General features: G+C 39.5%; 2 long non-coding RNA genes and 1 pseudogene across 2 annotated transcripts; 2 read left to right on the forward strand and 1 right to left on the reverse strand.

Annotated features, from left to right (window-relative positions):
• The first annotated feature begins 115 nt into the window (after positions 1-115).
• On the forward strand, positions 116-2,521 carry LOC129453638 (uncharacterized). The gene is made up of 4 exons (XR_012366074.1): positions 116-766; positions 930-1,007; positions 1,554-2,184; positions 2,321-2,521. It is a non-coding gene; the product is annotated as an uncharacterized lncRNA (long non-coding RNA).
• A 1,237-nt stretch (positions 2,522-3,758) lies between these two features.
• Positions 3,759-12,709, forward strand: LOC141359435 (uncharacterized). The gene is made up of 4 exons (XR_012365872.1): positions 3,759-4,002; positions 6,335-6,464; positions 11,740-11,803; positions 11,891-12,709. It is a non-coding gene; the product is annotated as an uncharacterized lncRNA (long non-coding RNA).
• Positions 12,710-13,044: 335 nt separating this feature from the next.
• Positions 13,045-18,857, reverse strand: LOC141359644 (solute carrier family 2, facilitated glucose transporter member 9-like; annotated as a pseudogene).
• Between the last annotated feature and the right edge of the window lie 360 nt (positions 18,858-19,217).

Genomic DNA, 19,217 nt, shown 5'->3' on the forward strand with positions numbered 1-19,217 from the left:
TGATCAAACACCATCTAAATTTTTGTTACGGTTGCAAAAGTTGCTATATGGTAAAATGAAAACAGCTTTATAATGTTTTGTCACGACCCGGTCTCTCCATTTCTTGTCTTATCCGAGTTTGAGAGATTAGGTTGTGACAGTACGTGTCTGCCCTGAGAGAGTTGTGTGACATGCCCTTCCGCTGTCCACATTTCTCTCAGGGTTCGTGAATAGTTTCCTGCTCCTTTATGTTTGATTAGCTCCAGGTGTTTGTTGTTAGATTTCCCTATTTAATATCCTTCTGTCCTGTCCTCCGTGCGTTGGTATTATTCTCTGTTTCCTTTAAGATCCTCGTGTTTAATCCTGTTCCTTGTCTCATGTGTAAGTTTATGTAGTTTAGTGTTTCCATGTGTTGATGTCAGTTAGTTTAGTTCTTGTGTTCTGTTATTGTAATGTTTTACCCCCTCGTGGGTGTTTTGGTTCTGTGTTTTTGTGTGTATTAAAGTATTCTTTAAGTCTGCATTTGGGTTTTTTCATCGTCTTCCCCGTGTTCCGATCGTGACATGTTCCGTTTGACAAGCTGAAGTCAACAATTAAAATTTCCTGAAGGTTTAACTCACTGACATTTACTGATAAAGAACTAGATATAGATAAACAATTCTGGGAAGGGTGTTAGCTAGTGCTAGATATTTTTCATCACATAGAAAAAAGGAAGGAACTGAGCTCAACAGATCATCTACAAGGTGTTAAAACTGACAGCTACCGAGAACTGAACAACAACGTGTTTGTATGCATGTCTAATTAGTTAGGAACAGTTGTGTGTTACTGATTTTATTGTAAAAAGAAAGATCTGAACTGTAATAAAAGATTAATGAATTTAGTGTCACAGTTACCTAAAAGTTAGTTTTTTTTATCAGCAATAAGAAAAGTTCTTGTTTAATGTTTTGTAGCTGGTATATGTGAGTTTCTACAAAGAGAAATCATGAACTTCAGACTCTCATCACTGATCCTGCTGTTACACATTCAAGGTATGAAACACAGTTTTGTTGTTGTACTGAAACTATTTTCCTTCAGAAAGTGAATTATGTCTGATAGTGACTGTGTATCATTATGAAAAGATTGTTCAAGTTGATCCTCTATATATAGGTTGTGTTTCAGTGAAGCTTTTAATTTTCACAATACTGTTCCTTTGTGAAAGATACATGCATTCAGATATAAAACATAAATTAGTATTATTTATGCAATCACGTGATCCTTATTTTATATTATTAATTTGTTTTTAATGTGTAATTCATCATTTTTTTAAATTGTCAGATGTAGAAAAAAATCCCTACAGTTTAGTTTAGTCTAATTTAATGAACCTCACTTTACTCCAAAGACAGGATTTTGCATTTTATCATTACAATGCTTAAATTGAGTTTGTAAATATAAAACTAAATAAATCGAAAGGTTTGTGTTTCAGAACAAAATTGATGAATCTGGGTTCATATCCTTATAGGACTGTCTTATCATATGGTAATTTTAATAGTAACATTAAGCTAGAAATATTATTAATGTTATGGTTTCTTCTTCAGGGTTCCTTACATTGGATAATTTTAATATAACCTGTAATAAACAGAATATTTGTGCTGTGAGGGGGACACGGGTGGCAGTGTGGTGCTTTTACTCAAACATCAACATCACAACTGGGTTCTGGTTCAGTCAGAAACAGAGAACAAACTGGAGAAACAAAGATGAACCTGAAGATTTGACTTTAGATTCAGATTACTTACAACGAGTGGATCAGAGGATCACTAAAGATTACTCAGAGCTCACAATACATAATCTGAGAGAGAGAGACAGTGGAGAATATCAGCTCATGATCATTATGAAGGATGGAGTTAAACATCTCAGCTCAGTCACAGTCAATCTAACAGTTTCAGGTACATTTACATTCTCATCAGTCCAGTTAAACTCTTTTCATTTCTCATCTAATGTAAGGATTTGATTATTTAGTTGTACAGGTGAAGATGAATCCTGAATTTACAGGACAGCGAGTAAATCTGAGCTGTGATTCCTCCTGCCCAAAAACATCTAAATATAAATACTTCTGGTTCAAGAATGGAAAATATTTTACAGACAACCAAAGCATATTTGTGTCATCCAGTGAAAACACTGACAGTTATTCCTGCTCTGAGGATTTTTCATCGCCCTCTTCATCTGTGTGTGAGTCTGACATTTACACAATAATTAAAATAAAATGGAAGATCAAACTTTGCAGTTATCTTGTTGATTCATATACAGTATGAGTGTGTTTGTAATTGATTGTGAATGTTACAGCAGTATTTTGTGACTCTTTCAGGTCTTTCTAACAGTAGCTGTTGGGGTGTGACTTACACCTCTAGAAGAGTTTGTGCTTTAGTGGGATCAACAGTAGATATTCACTCTTCATACTCACATCCCACTGGATATACAGTAAAGGAAACATACTGGGATTACTATCATTATCTTCATGGGGAACTCAGTGATCTGCATGAGGTTCATCAGTTTTCTGGTCGTGTGGAGTATTTGGGAAACACACTGAGAATCAAAAATGTCAACATGAATGACACTGGAAGATATCAGTTCAGGTTCATCAATAACACATCAGATGAAGTTTCTGGTTTTCCTGGAGTCTATCTTAAAGTTACAGGTAACTGCTCATAATAAACTCTCTGTAAAGCTGCTTTCACTGATCAGATTTGTGAATATATTTATGCTACAGTTTTAGAGTCCTTACAACTTTTGTAATCTTTTGTTAAACGATGAGTGGATTACATTTTAAATATTAAAATGGTAATGCTATCAATAATTTGAGCCAATCATCTGAAATTTTGTCTCGTCTGACACTGTATGATGTTTATGTTGTGAATTTTACACTTGTTTTTGAAGTTGTTGAAAAAAATATGATGTGTTTAGATTACTACATATGCTGCTTTATCTGAATGGCTTCATTGCCAGTTAGACTATGCAGTTTACCAGCTTGCAAGCATGGTTGACCAGATGCTGGTGAATAGTGTAATGTTGGTAAGCAGCCAGGCCAGCAACAAACCAGCATTTACCAATCTAATCCAGTATTAAAACTGAAACTGGTATAAACTGGTTTCATGAGTTGTCACACAGTCTCTTCCTGTTTAAGTGGTTGGTTTGTGGCAAATTTGAAAAGTCGCTCAAGATAATGGGGTGGTTTCCCGGACAGGGATTAGCTTAAGCCAGGACTATGCCTTAGTTTTCTTATGAAATACAACTAGTTTTAACAAACATGCCTTACTAAAAACATTACTTGTGTGCATTTTGAGACAAAACAAAGGGCACTGATGTATTTTTAGATATGTCAGTGCAAGATGTTACCAGTTTTTACAGCTCTTACATTTATTTTAGTCTAGGACTGGTCTAATCCCTGTCCGGGAAACCGCCCCATTATGTTTATGTTGAGGACACCCATCACAGAGATCTTCAGATTTAAAACAAATACACTAATCAAAATTTAATGTTAATCAAAAAGTTGCTCTTAGACAAAAACTATTGTTTTGTAAAAACACAAAAATAACTTTTATGAAAGGTTTTGATTCACTTCAAATGTTGACTGTATATTTATGTTGAACTCGTGTGTTTGACAGATGATTTTATTTAAAGCAATTTAAGCTGTGTTCACATTATATATTTTATCTGTATGTGTGTGTTTGACTGCATTATCTTGCCATTGTTTACATCATACTGAATTAAGCTGAATCAAACATTTCAGACATAACTTTGAAAAGTAGTTGACGTGAACTTTGTTATATTAAATCTCAGATACACAAGTGAGAAGCAGCCCAGACCCTGTGATAGATGGAGAAAAAGTGATATTAAGCTGTTCAACTGAATGCACTCTGGATAACAAACATACTTACATCTGGTATAAGAATGGACAACAGGTAACAGATGGATTGACATTATTAAACAAGCTGTACCTGGACTCAATCAACAGTGAGGAGCTACAAGAGTATTCCTGTACTGTTAGAGGTAACACAACATCTCATCATACATCTGACTTTACTGTTAAAACATTACTTTAATTGGTTACACCTAAAAAATTAAGTTGTTTCAACTTAAAATTTTCTCCTAAAGTGAAACTAAAGTTTAAATTAGTTTTACGTGTTACCCATCAAAATACATTTTTATGTTGATCCAACCTTTCAGTTTTTAGAGTTTTTTACTGCAGTGTCAGAAATGTATCATAATCTATGACCATCACTGATTAGTAAATGAAAATGCAACATAAAAATGATATATTGATCAACATGTCAAGTTAAATATGTTTTACTCCGTAAACTCGATGTGAGAGCACTGCTGAGCTTAACATTGCAATAGTCATGATGAAAATTATTTCTTGTAAATACAGGCCAGGCTTACATTTATATAAACTTGCAAGCTTCCTGTGCAAAAGTGGCATCAGTGATTCACCTTGTTGTGTTTTTTTTACAACCAGCTCATATACTGATGATGTTTACTAACTTGTGTCGTGACCTATGAACTGAAGGTGTCATCATTGTAAAGTCTACACACATGTCCTACTCAAGATTATTTGATCATAGTCTTAGCCTCAGACGTCACATTTAAAGTCATCCTCTGATTGGTTGAAATACATGTAAGTTGTGATTTTTATGAGTTCGCTCGGAAAAAACATAAAGCTGTCTGATTGAAGAAGAAAGTTGTCATGTTTACATCGATGACATTATTCTTCATCCAGATCGAAAAACGCTGTATTTTTAAAGAGTAACTAAACCCTTAACCAACTTTTTTTAGTTAATGATCTGTAAGAATGATGCTTGATTAGGGCTGTTCATTGATTTTAGTAAGTTTTTTGACATTTGGATATAAAGTGTTTTAATACTACAATATATGGTGTAAAAACGTCTGAGTGCTGCCCTCTTCAGGTTGAACGGTGGCTACTGCAGTTGAATTTTCCTATTGGATGTTGGGTCCAAAAAGTAACTCGTGACGTAAGCAGGTTCAAGCTCACCACGCCCTTGTTACGATCTCACCACATGCTTGGTACGAGTTTAGTTCGTCCCCTCTATCTCAGTTGGGATCTGCCCACTTTTCTTGCATTTTTCAAATATTGCCAGTGGGTGGAGTCAGGCTCCGACCAGGGGTTTAGTTACGCTTTAAAAGTATGAGAGATATTTTAAAGTGTTTTTATCTTGTTGTTATAAACTTTAGAGAAGTTTGTGAAAGATGGAGAACGGTCTGTTATTGTGGTGAAAACTCAACAACCTAAACATGAGGTGGCACAAAGTGTAACTATCACGGTTCATGGATCTGTTTTCTCTCTCTGGATTGTGTGTGTGCGTGAGTTTACGCGTGTTTGCCCGGTTATCACCCTGATTGCTAAACCTGTAGACAATCATGAGCTGTATATGTGGAGTGGATCATTCTTCTGTGTCGGATCATTGCGTTATTTATCTTGTTTTGCTTTGCATGTCTTCTAGTTTACTCATTGCTATTCAGTGCTGTCCTGAGAGATTCTGTGCCACTGGATGATATTCACTTATGAAGAGTGAAGATTATTGAGATTATTATTTACTGTACTTGTGTCAATAAACTTCTACTTGCTATTGGATCTCTTGCCTGACAGTAACATGATTGGATGCTTTATGTGTCAGTCATATGGCCTCTCACACAGTCTGTAGTAGATTTAAGTCACGGGTCTCAGCAGACACTGAGAGCAGCCGAGAACGTCCAAAAAGTTGTCTGCTTCTCGACTATTTACAAATATCATGCGAAAAATGCTGCCGACAGCCAAACATTAAGAGAAGTTGGCAGGCCAAGATTTTAACATATGCTTTCAACTGTTTGTGTAACTGGAGGATTATTGAACTGAAATCATCTGTCGTTTACTTTAAATATGTGATTTATTTAGAGCTGTGTTGAACATTTGTTGAACTGTTCAGCTGTTTTGAACTTTAGGTGGTAATAAAGTTTATATTATCGTTATTTTCAAAGGCATGCCACACATTAAATGTTCTAGCATGACCCAAAGTAAAAGTGTTTTAGCACTGCCAGTGGACAATGTCATGTTGAGTATTTGCACACAGCTGTCACGATCACACTTTACTGTGTAGCGCTGTAATAACGGCTGCAGTGAGACTGAAATATAAGAGGCAGAGCGTAATTTATTTTTGGTTTATATTTTCCGCTTTTTTCTTTTGGCGGCTGATGATTTTGAAATCATCTTTGTGATAATGAAAAACAGAAAAGTAGTATTCTGAATGTTCTGCCTTCTCTAAGTAAAACTGAGTTTGTGTCTTTTTCTTCTGAAATAAAACCAATGGACAAAACAAAACAAATGAAGAAATGAACAAAACCAATGAAGAGATGGATGAAACTATTAAAAAAATGGACAAAACCAATGAAGCAATGGACTTTGTCCCTCTGTTGGTGTTTCTGCCTCAGTTTCTCATTATAGGAGCTGTATGGATCTGGTAAGTAAAAATATCAAGTAAAACGTCTCGGGTTACGTATGTAACCCTTGTTCCCTGAGAAGGGAACGAGACGCTGCGTCGCCAGAGACGCTTTGGGAACGCCTTCAGGTGTGAGTGCGTCTGAATGTGTATATCAAATCCAACCAATGGTGGGGCGTGACGTCACCGGCGGGGTGACGTAGGAGCCGGAAAGCATAAAAGGCGACGTACAACCACGCCCCCACTATCTGAAATATTGCCGAAGACGGCTTACAGGTACGCAGGAAGTATGGCAAAGGAGACGCAGCGTCTCGTTCCCTTCTCAGGGAACAAGGGTTACATACGTAACCCGAGACGTTCCCTTTCGAGGGAACTCGCGCTGCGTCGCCAGAGACGCTTTGGGAACGCTATACCCAATCCGCCAGACTACAAGTGCCTGTCTGTGTGTAAAAAGCACAACTAAGACCTAAGCACCAAAGATCCAGGAGTAGGAGTGAGATCCAACTCATAAAACTATACAAAAGTGAGCGGTGAGGACCAGCCTGCCGCATCACAGACATCCTGGACAAAGGCACCTGCCCACAGGGCTTTAGATGCTGCCATACCTAGTTGAATGCACTCTGACGGTTAAAGGAGAGGGCCGTCCAAAGGCTTCATAAGCAAAAGAGATAGCCTCGACTATCCATTTACTCAAAGTTTGCTTTGTGGCCGGGAAACCTTTCCGGGCCGAACCAAAGCACAAAATAACTGCTCTGCTTTCCTGAACTCCGCTATTCTGAGCACATACATGTCCAGTGCTCATACTGGACAGAGTAAATTAAGCTTTCTTTGGCTCGCGTTCTTAAATGGTGGAGGGCAGAACGCCTGCAAGAAACTTTCTGAAATTATATCAATGGCTCAAATGGTGCCCCTGATAAGTCCTCCAGGACCACAGACAGATCCCACGCAGGGATCCTAAAATGACTCGCAGGCCTCAGCCTCCGAGTGCCACACAGGAAACGCATGAATAGATGATCTCTACTTAATGAGGGACTGACCACTAAGGTATGAAAGACAGATATAACTGCCACATAAGCCTTAATGGTCAAAGGAGGCAGCCCTGCTGCAAACTGCTCCTGTAAAAACTCCAGAACTGTACCAAGGGGCAGTTAACTGGGTCATATAAGTGCTCTTGGCACCACGTAATAAAAGTCTTTCTGCAAATGCGTATAATTTCCTGGTGGTGGGAGCTCTGGAAATAAAATAGTCTGCACAACCTCAGTTAAGAGACCCATTTCTATGAGTCTGTCCTCCTCAGAGGCCAGACCCAAAAACTCTAGGCAGGGGTAAAACACAGTGCCCCTTGCCTGAGACAACCGATCCCTCCAGATCGGCCCCTGAAATGGGGAGCCGTCTAGGAGGGAGACCAGGTTTGAAAACCACACTCGGGTCAGCCAACACGTGGCTACGAGCAACAGCTGTGCCTGTGCTGCCGGACTCTCTCCAGAACTCCCGGGAGCTGAGCAATTGGGGAAAAACACACAGGAGGCCCTCAGACCCTTCCTGTGTCATGGCAACCAGTCCGAGTGGGACTGGGTGAAAGAGAGAAAACCAAAGAGTACAATGTGAATTCTCCTGAATTGCAAACAGGTCAGCTTTCACTTGGCCGAACCTGAGCCACACTTGCTCCCCCACGTGAGGGTGGAGTCTTCATTTCCCTCAAGCTCAAATTTGCCTCAGCAGTACATCTGCTCCATGTGGACTTACAAAGATTTTGACCTTATGGTCTTCCATAGCCACTTCCTGGGCTTAGAGGGATGCATCCGTCGTAAGCCTTATGTGACGACCCTGAGCCCCCAATATTGGCCTTCATGGGAAAGGAACCATGGTTTCTTCCATAATACTAAGGCACAAAGCACCTGCGTGTGACCTTGATCATGAGAAAAGTGTTGCCCCTCAGGGAGCCCCATGGTTAAAGGATGGATTTACGAGCAGGAGACAACCATACCTGCAGGCGTTGAAATACATACCACGCCCAGAAAAGAGGTCCTCTTTGCTGGAGAAGCATACTTTTCCTGGCGTTTAGTTGATGGGACATTTTTGGCCCTTTTGGCTTTCCATAACTGATCACAGCTAGAAAGGGATGCGTCTGTCATTAATGTTATGCGGCGACAGACCGCACCTAACTTGGGGCCTGTAAACAAATACCCAACATTTTTTTCCATATTCTTAGGGCACGAAGACATATGCGCGTAACCCTGAACATGTGAAAAAGCCAACACTGGCCTTTTTGAGAAAGGAACCATAGTTTCTGCCATAATACTAAGGCACAAAGCATTCGCGTGTGACCTTAATTATGCAAAACGGGTTGCCCCTCAGGAAACCCCATGGTTAAAGGATGGATTCTATACGAGCAGGAGACAACCGTGCCTGCAGTCGTTGAAATCCATACTACGCCCAGAAAAAAAAGGTCCTCTGTACTGGAGAAGCACAATTTTCCTAGCGTTTAGCTGATTGGACATTTTTGTCCTTTTGGCTTTCCATAGCCGATCCTCAGCTTAACAGAAATGCATCTGTCATTAATGTCATGCGACAACAGTCCGCACCTCACCCCGGGCCTTAGACAGAAACCCGGCATTTTTCCATATTCTTAGGGCACGAAGACATGCGCGCGTAACCCTGAACATGGTAAAACGGCCAACACTGGCCGAAAGAAACCATTGTTTCTTCCATAATACTAAGGCACAAAGCATCTGCGTGTGACCTTGATCATAAGAAACGGGTTGCCCCTCAAGGAACCCCATGGTTAAAGGATGGATTCTATACGAGCAGGGGACAACAGTGCCTGCTATCGTAGAAATCCATACTACACCCAGAAAAGAGGTCCTCTGTACTGGAGAAGCACACTTTTCCTGGCGTTTTAGCTGATTGGACATTTTTGTCCTATTGGCATTCCATAGCTGATCCGCAGCTTAAGAGAGATGCATCTGTCATTAATGTCATGCAGCGACAAACCACACCTCACATCGGGCTTTGAGACAGAAAACCGAAATCTTTACATATTCTAGAGTACGAAGACATGTGCGCGTAACCCTGAACATGCAAAAAGGGTTGCCCCTCGAGGAAAAACCCTGATTTTAAAACCATCACTTGGTGTGCGATTGACCTAGCTTTAACTCATTCACTTATGTGAAAAATGGACACGACACGAGCAGGAGACATCTGTGCCTGCATCATCGTAGAGTTCCATATTATCCCCAAAATGTGATAACCTGTGTTAGGACTAACATACTTTTCTTGGTGTTCAGTCTCAACGCTAGGTATCTAGATGTGCAAACACAACATCTCGATGCTGTGCTGCCATCTGTGCTGACTGTGCTAATATTAGCCAATCATCAATATAAATAGTATGCAAATGCCCTAAAGATGCAATGACACCAGGGCAGCATTTACACATTTTGTAAATGTGTGAAGGGATAGATCTAGGCCAAAGGGAAGTGATATTGGTATGCCATGCCCCCAAAGGCAAACCTGAGATTCTGTGAGCAGGAAAAATCCATTAACAAAAACCAGTCCTCGGATATGATTTGAGATTAATGTGAGTGACGGTCAACATCATGAACCATAATTTTGTGACAGTTTCGTGTAGCCTTTAAATAAAAGGATTTCCAATTCCTGCTCTAAAATTAGGGATAGCCTAATTTTCTGTGCATAACACCCATTGAGATATGTTTGGAATGTTTTTTCATTCTATTATAATTTTTACCAAGGGAACCTGATTTACTGTGCTCTGTACTACAAGAGGCAGAGTGTTCACAGTTAATACAGGAGGGTACTGAGAAGTGTGGGGACCCGTAAATGGCGGATAAAACCCACACTACCCAGGAGGACATACCCTGATAGGGCTTTATACATATATTTGACAACGTTGGAGACTTTAGGGATGAAGCCACTCATGGCAACATAAAAACATCCTCTAAATACAGCCTATTATGTTTAAAAGCTAGCTGAAGTGCTTGTGTAAACATGGTCAGATGGTCTTTTCCATGACTTGCATAATAATGGAGATCAGGAAAGAAAGAAAGCCTCTGGTGTTGAGATTGCACTCATTTTGTAAGAAAACTCTCATCTAATTTGCTGGATGATATAGTTTCTTATATATATATATATATATATATAAAATGTATGCTGGTTCATGCATATCAAAACTAGCAGTGACGAGTAACAACCTCGATAAACTTCTCATTTAATAGACCGGTCGAGGCGGGCCTCGAACCGCGGGACACGCGAACATCGTCTGACACAGTCAAACAGTAAAGCACGGGCTACCGATCGGGGCGGGAGAAACCGACATGCGGGCTCCCGAATCCCTCCCGATAGCAATGATAAATGCACACCGTTTTAGCGGACGCGGATCTGAACCGGTCGGTGAAGAGAAGGGCTGCGTTTACAACATATATCTCCTCAGAGGTAAAACATTGCATAGAGCTCCCGTTCGGGTTGGAAGTGACAGCAATGCGTGCTTCCAAACCCTCCCGAGGCAGAGCTTTCACGGTTAAAGTACACTACACCACCTCAGTGGACGCAGGACTTAAGCCGCGAGAAACGCGATCATTGTCTTGACTCATCAAAACAACGACACATAGCCCGAGTGGTGTGTGGCTGAGTTTAAGCATTTTGGAAGGGCTCTGGCAGCTTAACGTGCGGACGCTCTTCCGGTCATAGCTATGCTTCCTCACTACCCTGTACTCGAATATATCAACCCCCTCGGGGAAAGATTACACGAGATCACGTCCCTCTCAATGAGGGGAAGTAACTGCAGTGCAGGCTTCCACACCCAGAGGAGGAACAACGGAGCATTTTGAAAGGTAAGTTATCATAATAAACACACGTCACACCGCGCCCTCAAGAGCGGCGTGAGCGTGCTCAGCTCCTAAACTTTCTGATTTTTTTTTTTTTTTTTTCATTATCAGCCACACAGTTAAACTATTCAGTCACACAGTTTTTAAGCTATTCAGACACTCTTTGACACACACACACAGATAGCCGTCTGAGGCAATAGAGATAGTGGGGGCGTGGTTGTACGTCGCCTTTTATGCTTTCCGGCTCCTACGTCACCCCGCCGGTGACGTCACGCCCCACCATTGGTTGGATTTGATATACACATTCAGACGCACTCACACCTGAAGGCGTTCCCAAAGCGTCTCTGGCGACGCAGCGCGAGTTCCCTCGAAAGGGAACTCACAAAACTGCATAACATACAGTGAATATTCTGATATGAATTCAGATTGTAAGAGTGTGAATTTTGACCCTACAGGTTTTTCATCAGAATGAATAAATTGAACTCATCTAAAAACAAAACTGATGACAAACAAATAGAGGTGAGAAAATCTGTATATCTGTATGTTAAATAAACTAATGGTCAGATTTTATAACATTATCTCTTTCTGTGTGTTTGTCATTGTTAGATGTTGCAGGTCTGTGAGTAGATCAGCTGTCTGTCCATCAGAACTACTGGAGTGATGTCACAACTCTCTTTATGACATCATCACCTAGCAACAGTCTCTCAGCAGTGACATCAGTGATGCAGTGATGTCATATACAGTGACATATTAATGACAGTTCTGTGTAAATAATCTAATGCTGAAATACATGAATTATTCATTGAAGTATTGAGTTTATCATTCAACAGTCTTGTGTCAGTGTCAGATCAACTGTAACATCACAATGCATAAATCCTGTAAAAACTTTGCTATAGTTTTACTCTTCAGTGCACTTAGGTTTCATTCAGGACTTAGTAGAAAATCTACAAGATTGAAACAATAAATTGTCCATGTTGATTTGTGATTTTTAGTGTTTTTGACAAACTATAGGCTGATGAATAGAGAAGATGAAACAAAGCCGAGTTTTGGCTATTTGTTGATAGGAAGACTTTCATGTATTTCACATCTTTATTTATTGTGCTGTTCATTTACACTGAACCGTTTACTCCTATATTATAAATGTTTCATAAGTACATTTTGTATATATAATTTGACCTGTAATATCACTGTTTTATTTTTTTTAATCCACCATTAAGGTATATTTTTTTCCGTAATTTCTTCTTTTTTTCATGTTTTTAATGAAATAGTAAAATTTTAAGTCTAATGGTGGGTGGTGATGGCGCAGTGGATAAGACACTCGCCTTTGGTGTGGTTCAAATCCACTGTGACACACCATTGTGTCCCTGAGCAAGACATTTAACCCCTAGGTGCTCCAGAGGCGTGTGACCTCTGACACATTCAGCAATTGTAAGTCGCTTTGGATAAAAGCGTCAGCTAAATGAATAAGTAAGCATATAATTCACTGTAAAGATTTGCATTTTTGCATTAAACCAGTCTGGTGAAAATGTTCTGCCACCTACTGGAAAAAAAACACCTAAATAACATGAACTTTCAGCTAAGTGAATACTGTCATATAAGGCCTGCATTACAATTAATTTATTATTTTCTTGTCTTTGCATGTTAAGAGAAGTATTATAATATAGAAAACAATGACACTCAACAGCTTTAAGTAAGATTATTGAATATTTTTTTAACGTAAATTAAGTTAAAAACTATATTAATAATATATAGTAATATAGTTATATAGTAATATAGTTAAAGCATAACAAAAATAATCTCAGATTTTGATGTCATTGTGAGCAGCAGTGTTTAGCAGCAAACATCTGACTGATCTCCACAAAAGTTTTGTTCTTTGTCTCAGGGACAACGGAGTAGACATAGAGCGCCACGCCAACACACACACCAGATAACAGAAAGCACCAATTGACATCTGGAAAAACACTGAACAATATATCAGAAAAATATGAAATAAATGAAATAATCTCATTTGTATCTCATATCCCTGCTGAAAAAAACAGCATCAAACCAGCATGGGAATTATTCTGGTCTATGCTGGTTTAGCTGGTGGTCACCAGCATACCAGCACCAAAACACAACATATGCTGGTATGACCAGCATGGGATGCTGGTGCTAATGCTGGTTTAGCTGGTGCTAATGCTGGTTTGATGCTGGTTTAGCTGGTGCTAATGCTGGTTTGATGCTGGTTTAGCTGGTGCTAATGCTGGTTTGATGCTGGTTTAGCTGGTGCTAATGCTGGTGCTGATGCTGGTTTAGCTGGTTTTCACTAGCAAACCAGCACCAAAATACAACATATGCTGGTCTTGCTGGTATGCTGGTTTTTTCAGCAGGGATACGTAAATATACCATATATGTTCATGTTCGCTGAGGAAGTCTTACCTGCAGGAATGGAAATACAAAGCCCACAATGAAGTTTTATATCCAGTTAAGAAATCCTCCTACAATGTAGGCAGCAGGTCGATGAGACTGTTTAAAGAGCTCTCCTGTCAACAGGAACGGGACACCGGCTGCACACAAGATGTATTTGGTTTTTAATTATATTGACAAGCGAATTATAAAAGGCTTTATTATTATGTGTTACACCCCATATTCATTTTAAAGCGGGACATTCATTTTTAAATGGATGTACAGTATTACTGTGGTGTCCGCCAGCAGTCGTCCTTTGTATTTGGGTGTCCCGCAGAGTGGTGGTGAAGAGTTGGACCGCTAGAGGCTGTGTAAGTACAATTAAAGATTAATGCTGCTTGTATATACATCTACATAACGCCTACTGTTGCAGAGTGAGGTGGAGTAGATCCCGTCTGTCCCGAGGCCTCTTCAAAGGGGCGCCCCTGTCCAGTGCTCTACAGTCTAGGAAGTGGAGAGGAGAGGGCAGCGCTTGGCTCGGTGAGACAGCGTAGTATTTTCCCCTCTGCAGCCGCAGCAGCCGTTGGGAGGTTTTGCCCCCGACGCTTCATCACTAAACGGTCTCGTAAAATCTGGCAAATTGAGAGAGCCCGGTCACTGTAAGTCCACCACATTTCACCCAAAAACAGTTTCTATATAAATTGACTGCCATCTGACTAAGAGTGTTACTGTGTAAAGTAGAACAGGGGAAGTGAATACAGAGAAAACTTACCTACACCGTACTTACTGTACGTCGTCCCAAGTGGAAAGGTGAGAGAAACCCAGTAGTCGAATAACCGATCCTTGTGTCCCAACCCGCAGCCTGTAGAGAGAAAGAGAACGAGAGAAACCTACCTGCACCGTACTTATTGTACGTCGTCCCAAGTGGAGAGGTGAGAGAAACCCAGCAGTTTGCATAACCGATTCTTGTGTCCCAACCCGCAGCCTGTAGAGAGAAAGAGAACAAGAGAAACCTACCTGCACCGTACTTGCTGTACGTCGCCCCAAGTGGAGAGGTGAGAGAAATCCAGCAGTCTGAATAGCCGATCCTTGTGTTCCAACCCGCAGCCTGTGGAGAAAGAGAGGGGAGAAACGAACGAGCAAAACCTTACCTGTGTTGCAGATACCGTACGTCGTTCCCGGCAGAAAAGGTGAGAGGGAGTCCATCGAAATATAATAAACTGATCTTCTGTGTTCTAGCGGCCGCCTGCAAAGAGGGAGAAAGGAGACATACACGTGAGTCAAAGGAACACTTACGACAATCACCTCCCAGCAACACGTACTGAAGAGACCCGGCGTCGGTCGGAAAAGGGTACGTGACGAAGGAAGTTTTAAAAGCTCAACACTTATCTTATTGTTCACTCTGCCTCCAGGAGGAAGAGGAGGGCGCCACGGGAACCTAAAGCCAGGTGGAGGAGCCTGAGTCCCACATCCCCTGCAGTGTTGTGGATCCTGGACACTTGACTCCATCCGCCCCCCCCCCACTCTTCTGATCACGGCCCACCTGGAGGGCAGAACGAAGAGTTAGTTTTAAATCCCTTTCCCCTCCCCATTTCGCATATTCATTTTAATTTAAATAAATAAAGTTTATGCTTTTATTCTTACGTGCTCTTGTGTTGTCTGGTCATTGGGTTGGCTTTGGGGACCTCCTCGAGGTGGAAGTTAAAAGGGGCGTGGCTTTACTATAGCAGCAGCCAGCCCCGACGTGTGACATAAACACCTAAAATTATTTATTTTTGTCTTTTTTGAGCTCATAAATCAGTAAAATGTGTCGCTTGTCTGATCATAGAGGAAATTCTGATCCCATTTAGTGCAATATCTGTAAACATAACAGCTTCATTAAGAAATCTCAAACTTAATCTTTTAGATATTTTATGACTACTCTTCAGAGATAAATCAGTAAATGAGCAGGCAAATGTGTAATGATGAGACCCAATGTGAAGTCCTCACCAGGCCCTATACAGAATCCAGCAATAATCCCAACCACACAGATCACACTGATATAATGCATGAAGGACACGTGAGTCTGACAACAGAAAAACACAAACACAAGTCACTATAAATCTCTAGCATACACCTTTACATAATAAACATCTTTGTCTAAATCTGTTTCAAGGAAATAATTAAGATTACAATTATAGTAAAGACAACTTAAAAGTAAAGGTAAATAGTGTATAACCAACAAAGAGTTCAGAAATAATCAGAATTACCTGTAACTGAAGTGAAAAAATAATTCCAGCACAGCAAATGCACATAAAACTAAAACCAGCAATCATTAGCGGCCTCCTGCCAACACGCTCAATAATGAAGCACTGAAGATTCAGAAAAACACTGTTAGACGCTTTCAACTCAATGAGTTTATGTTCATACAATGAAGAAAACAACAAACAAACAAATATATAAAAACTGTTTTTACTATAGAAACACAATCTGAAGAGTATAAATTGAGTTTCTTCATATATTGTCAGCCTATAGTTAAATAAATCATGCCCAAGAGCACCGCTTACTTGTGTGATTAAATCATGATAATGGATGAGATCTTAAACTGTTTTAACATTCAATGTAATCTTACACCTATGAGTCCAGCGATGACTTCTATAGCTCCTGTGCCTACTGTTGTATACTGGATCTGATGAGCAGGAATGCCGGCATTCTCAAAGATTGAATTGGTGTAGAACCAGATCTAAAAATAGAGTCAAATCAGTCCTGTTTTTATCTACGACAACATTATTGTCTTTTTCACACAACATTCACACCGCATCGATTCCCGACAGCTGCATTCCCGCATTGACTACAATGATGGTGATAAGTTTTCAGCGCACGGACGAATCCTTGAAGAGCTGTAATACTGAGACCGTCTTCACTGAGGTCAAAGTTCGCCGCTCTTCCTGCATCTCCTCCACCTCAGCCTGGATGTTACACTTAACACGATACCACTTCAATGCTACATCAAGCAGGACAGAAAAGTATCATAACACAAAAGAATCAGACGACAAGATCACATGATATCATATAATGACAGAGAATCAAAACACAGATTATGATAATTATTGATCTGCTCATTAACCAGGAACAATGAGCATCTTTTAACAAAAACAAAAACAGGGTTGGTGCAAAAAAACACGATGTGCACCGACAAAGCTTACACGTATTTATACAAGACAAGAACCGATGAATTAAATGCCAGCAACACAGGAACAAGACGAAACGAGGCACTAAAACCACAGAAGACACAGACCAGGATGTCACAATCTTTGAATATAAAAGTCTTTACCTGTGATTGTGGCATGAATGTTCTGCTTTTCTATCAAAAGATATCTTGGACTCTCTGGGAACCATGACAAGAAGACGAGCTGTATGAATGTGTGCAATATGACAAGAGAGAGTAACACAGGCCAGAACTCTTCCTGTGTGGAGACATCAGATCAAAAATACAACAACACTTTACAATAAAGTTAATATTATAAATACATCAACTAAAAATGAAAAAAAGTATTTTTTAATACAAAAATAGCTTTAAATGATTTCAGTAAAGGATTGAGGACTTTCGATCAAGACTCACCTTGCCTAAGATCTCATGAAGCCCCAGAACCTGAGCAATAAATACACCCAAACAGATGAAAATGCTGGGCATGAGTCCCAGGAATCCACGGAGATTCTTTGGAGCAATTTCTCCAAGAAACATGGGAACCACGCTGAGAGATATCCCTACAACATCACGACAGACAGAAGACACATCAGTAAAGCAGATAAATGCATGAAGAGACATCACAACATAAGATTACTAATAGCACAAGAAATGCGAGGCGATTGTTTTTTAGCAAAAGATTGTACATTTTTAGGACATTGCTTTACCTGAATGTATTCCTGTAATGAAGCGACCGATAATAATCATTTCTGGTGAGCCACATAACCGACTGAAGCCCATCAACCCTCCACCTACAAACACCAGAACTGTGCTGCGTATCAGCGTCCCTTTCCTACAAATTAGACAGACACACAAAGTTGCTTTGGATAAAAGTGTCTTCCTATTACATGCATGTAAATATATTTTGTACACGTTTGAAATTGAATAAATGAGTCTTTAATTACTGTGATAAAGAGCATAACCTGTATGCATTTATTTCTAACATTAAACCATTAGCTTTTTATCTTTCATTACAAAAATAAATTAATTCTGGGATCTGAAGCTTCGTTTTCTACCTTCCAAATGTGGTAACCTGTATTCCTACTGTGAGAGAGCCCAGCAATCCTCCAATAGCAAATATAGACACAGTGATTGAATAGTAAAGCGTAAGATGCTCTTCATCCACTCCTGACCCATAACGTCTCACAATGGTTTGGTTATAAAAGTCCTTAATGTACTAATAAAGAACAAGAACATTGAAAAACATCATCATTTATACTGAGGAGATTTTCCTCTGTGAGTAAACAAACACAAAATGTCTTGGCATTGCCAATAATGGTTGAACATCTCTTTTCTACCTTTCTATGTAGTCTAACATCATAATATTCAAATATTAAATTAATAATATAAAAGTGAATTTAAATGATGAGATCAGTATTTTAGGTGGTTCCAGAGTCCAAACAGCAAGTCCCGTTATAAAAAACAGTATTAGTTTCACACATATTATTCATATTTAGGTCACTTACTAGCGCAGGAGAATTAACTACAGCCAGATTGTAACCATAAAGCAGAGAGCTTCCCAATGACGAGAGCAGCGCTACTGCCAACAGGGACAAGGTAAGATGCTGTTAAAAAGTGACAAATAATCATTCAAACACTTAAAATAACATTCATTAAAGAGATTTTATCTAACAATTAAAAATATATTTTATTATCACCACAATAATCACTCCTATAGGGCTTTCTTTCTTGTACTAAACCAAATCTTTTTTTTTTTTTTGTGAACAGTGCCTTTATCTTCTTAAACTTTGAGTGGACATAAAGATTTCTGAATGCAAACAAATACCTTTGATGAAAAACATTACATATTTCTTTATATCTCTTATATTTAATATAACATAAAACAGTATATTGCTGTTTAAAAGTCAAACCTCTGAAGAAAAAAGTATACATTAAACCTAAATTAAAGCTACATACCCTTGTACATGTCCTGTTAGGATCTTTCAAAACCTCCTCTGCCATTTGTAGGACTGAATGTACAAATAAAACTCAAACAGCAAGCGGGTGTTGTATATTACATTAAACGTTTAGCTAGAAAAATCCCATTCCTGATTATTTGGGGAAGAAGGTGCGCTGTCTATGGTGGAGCTTTGCCCATTTAACACTGATGAGAGAGAGATCCTGACTTATGAAGAGTACAAAATGTTAAACGCACTGTCACATGCTAACACTCGCATGATTTAACACTTTATTCACATTATATCCACTTGAACAAATGCTTGAGTAACTATTCAAGATATGAGTATTTGTTTGACGTTTAATTGATATAACATTTGTACAGGAATAAAGTAATATAATAAAATAATCAAGATTAAGGAAAAG

This window comes from Misgurnus anguillicaudatus, chromosome 23 (genome assembly GCF_027580225.2).
Source record: "Misgurnus anguillicaudatus chromosome 23, ASM2758022v2, whole genome shotgun sequence".
Lineage (NCBI taxonomy): Eukaryota > Metazoa > Chordata > Actinopteri > Cypriniformes > Cobitidae > Misgurnus > Misgurnus anguillicaudatus.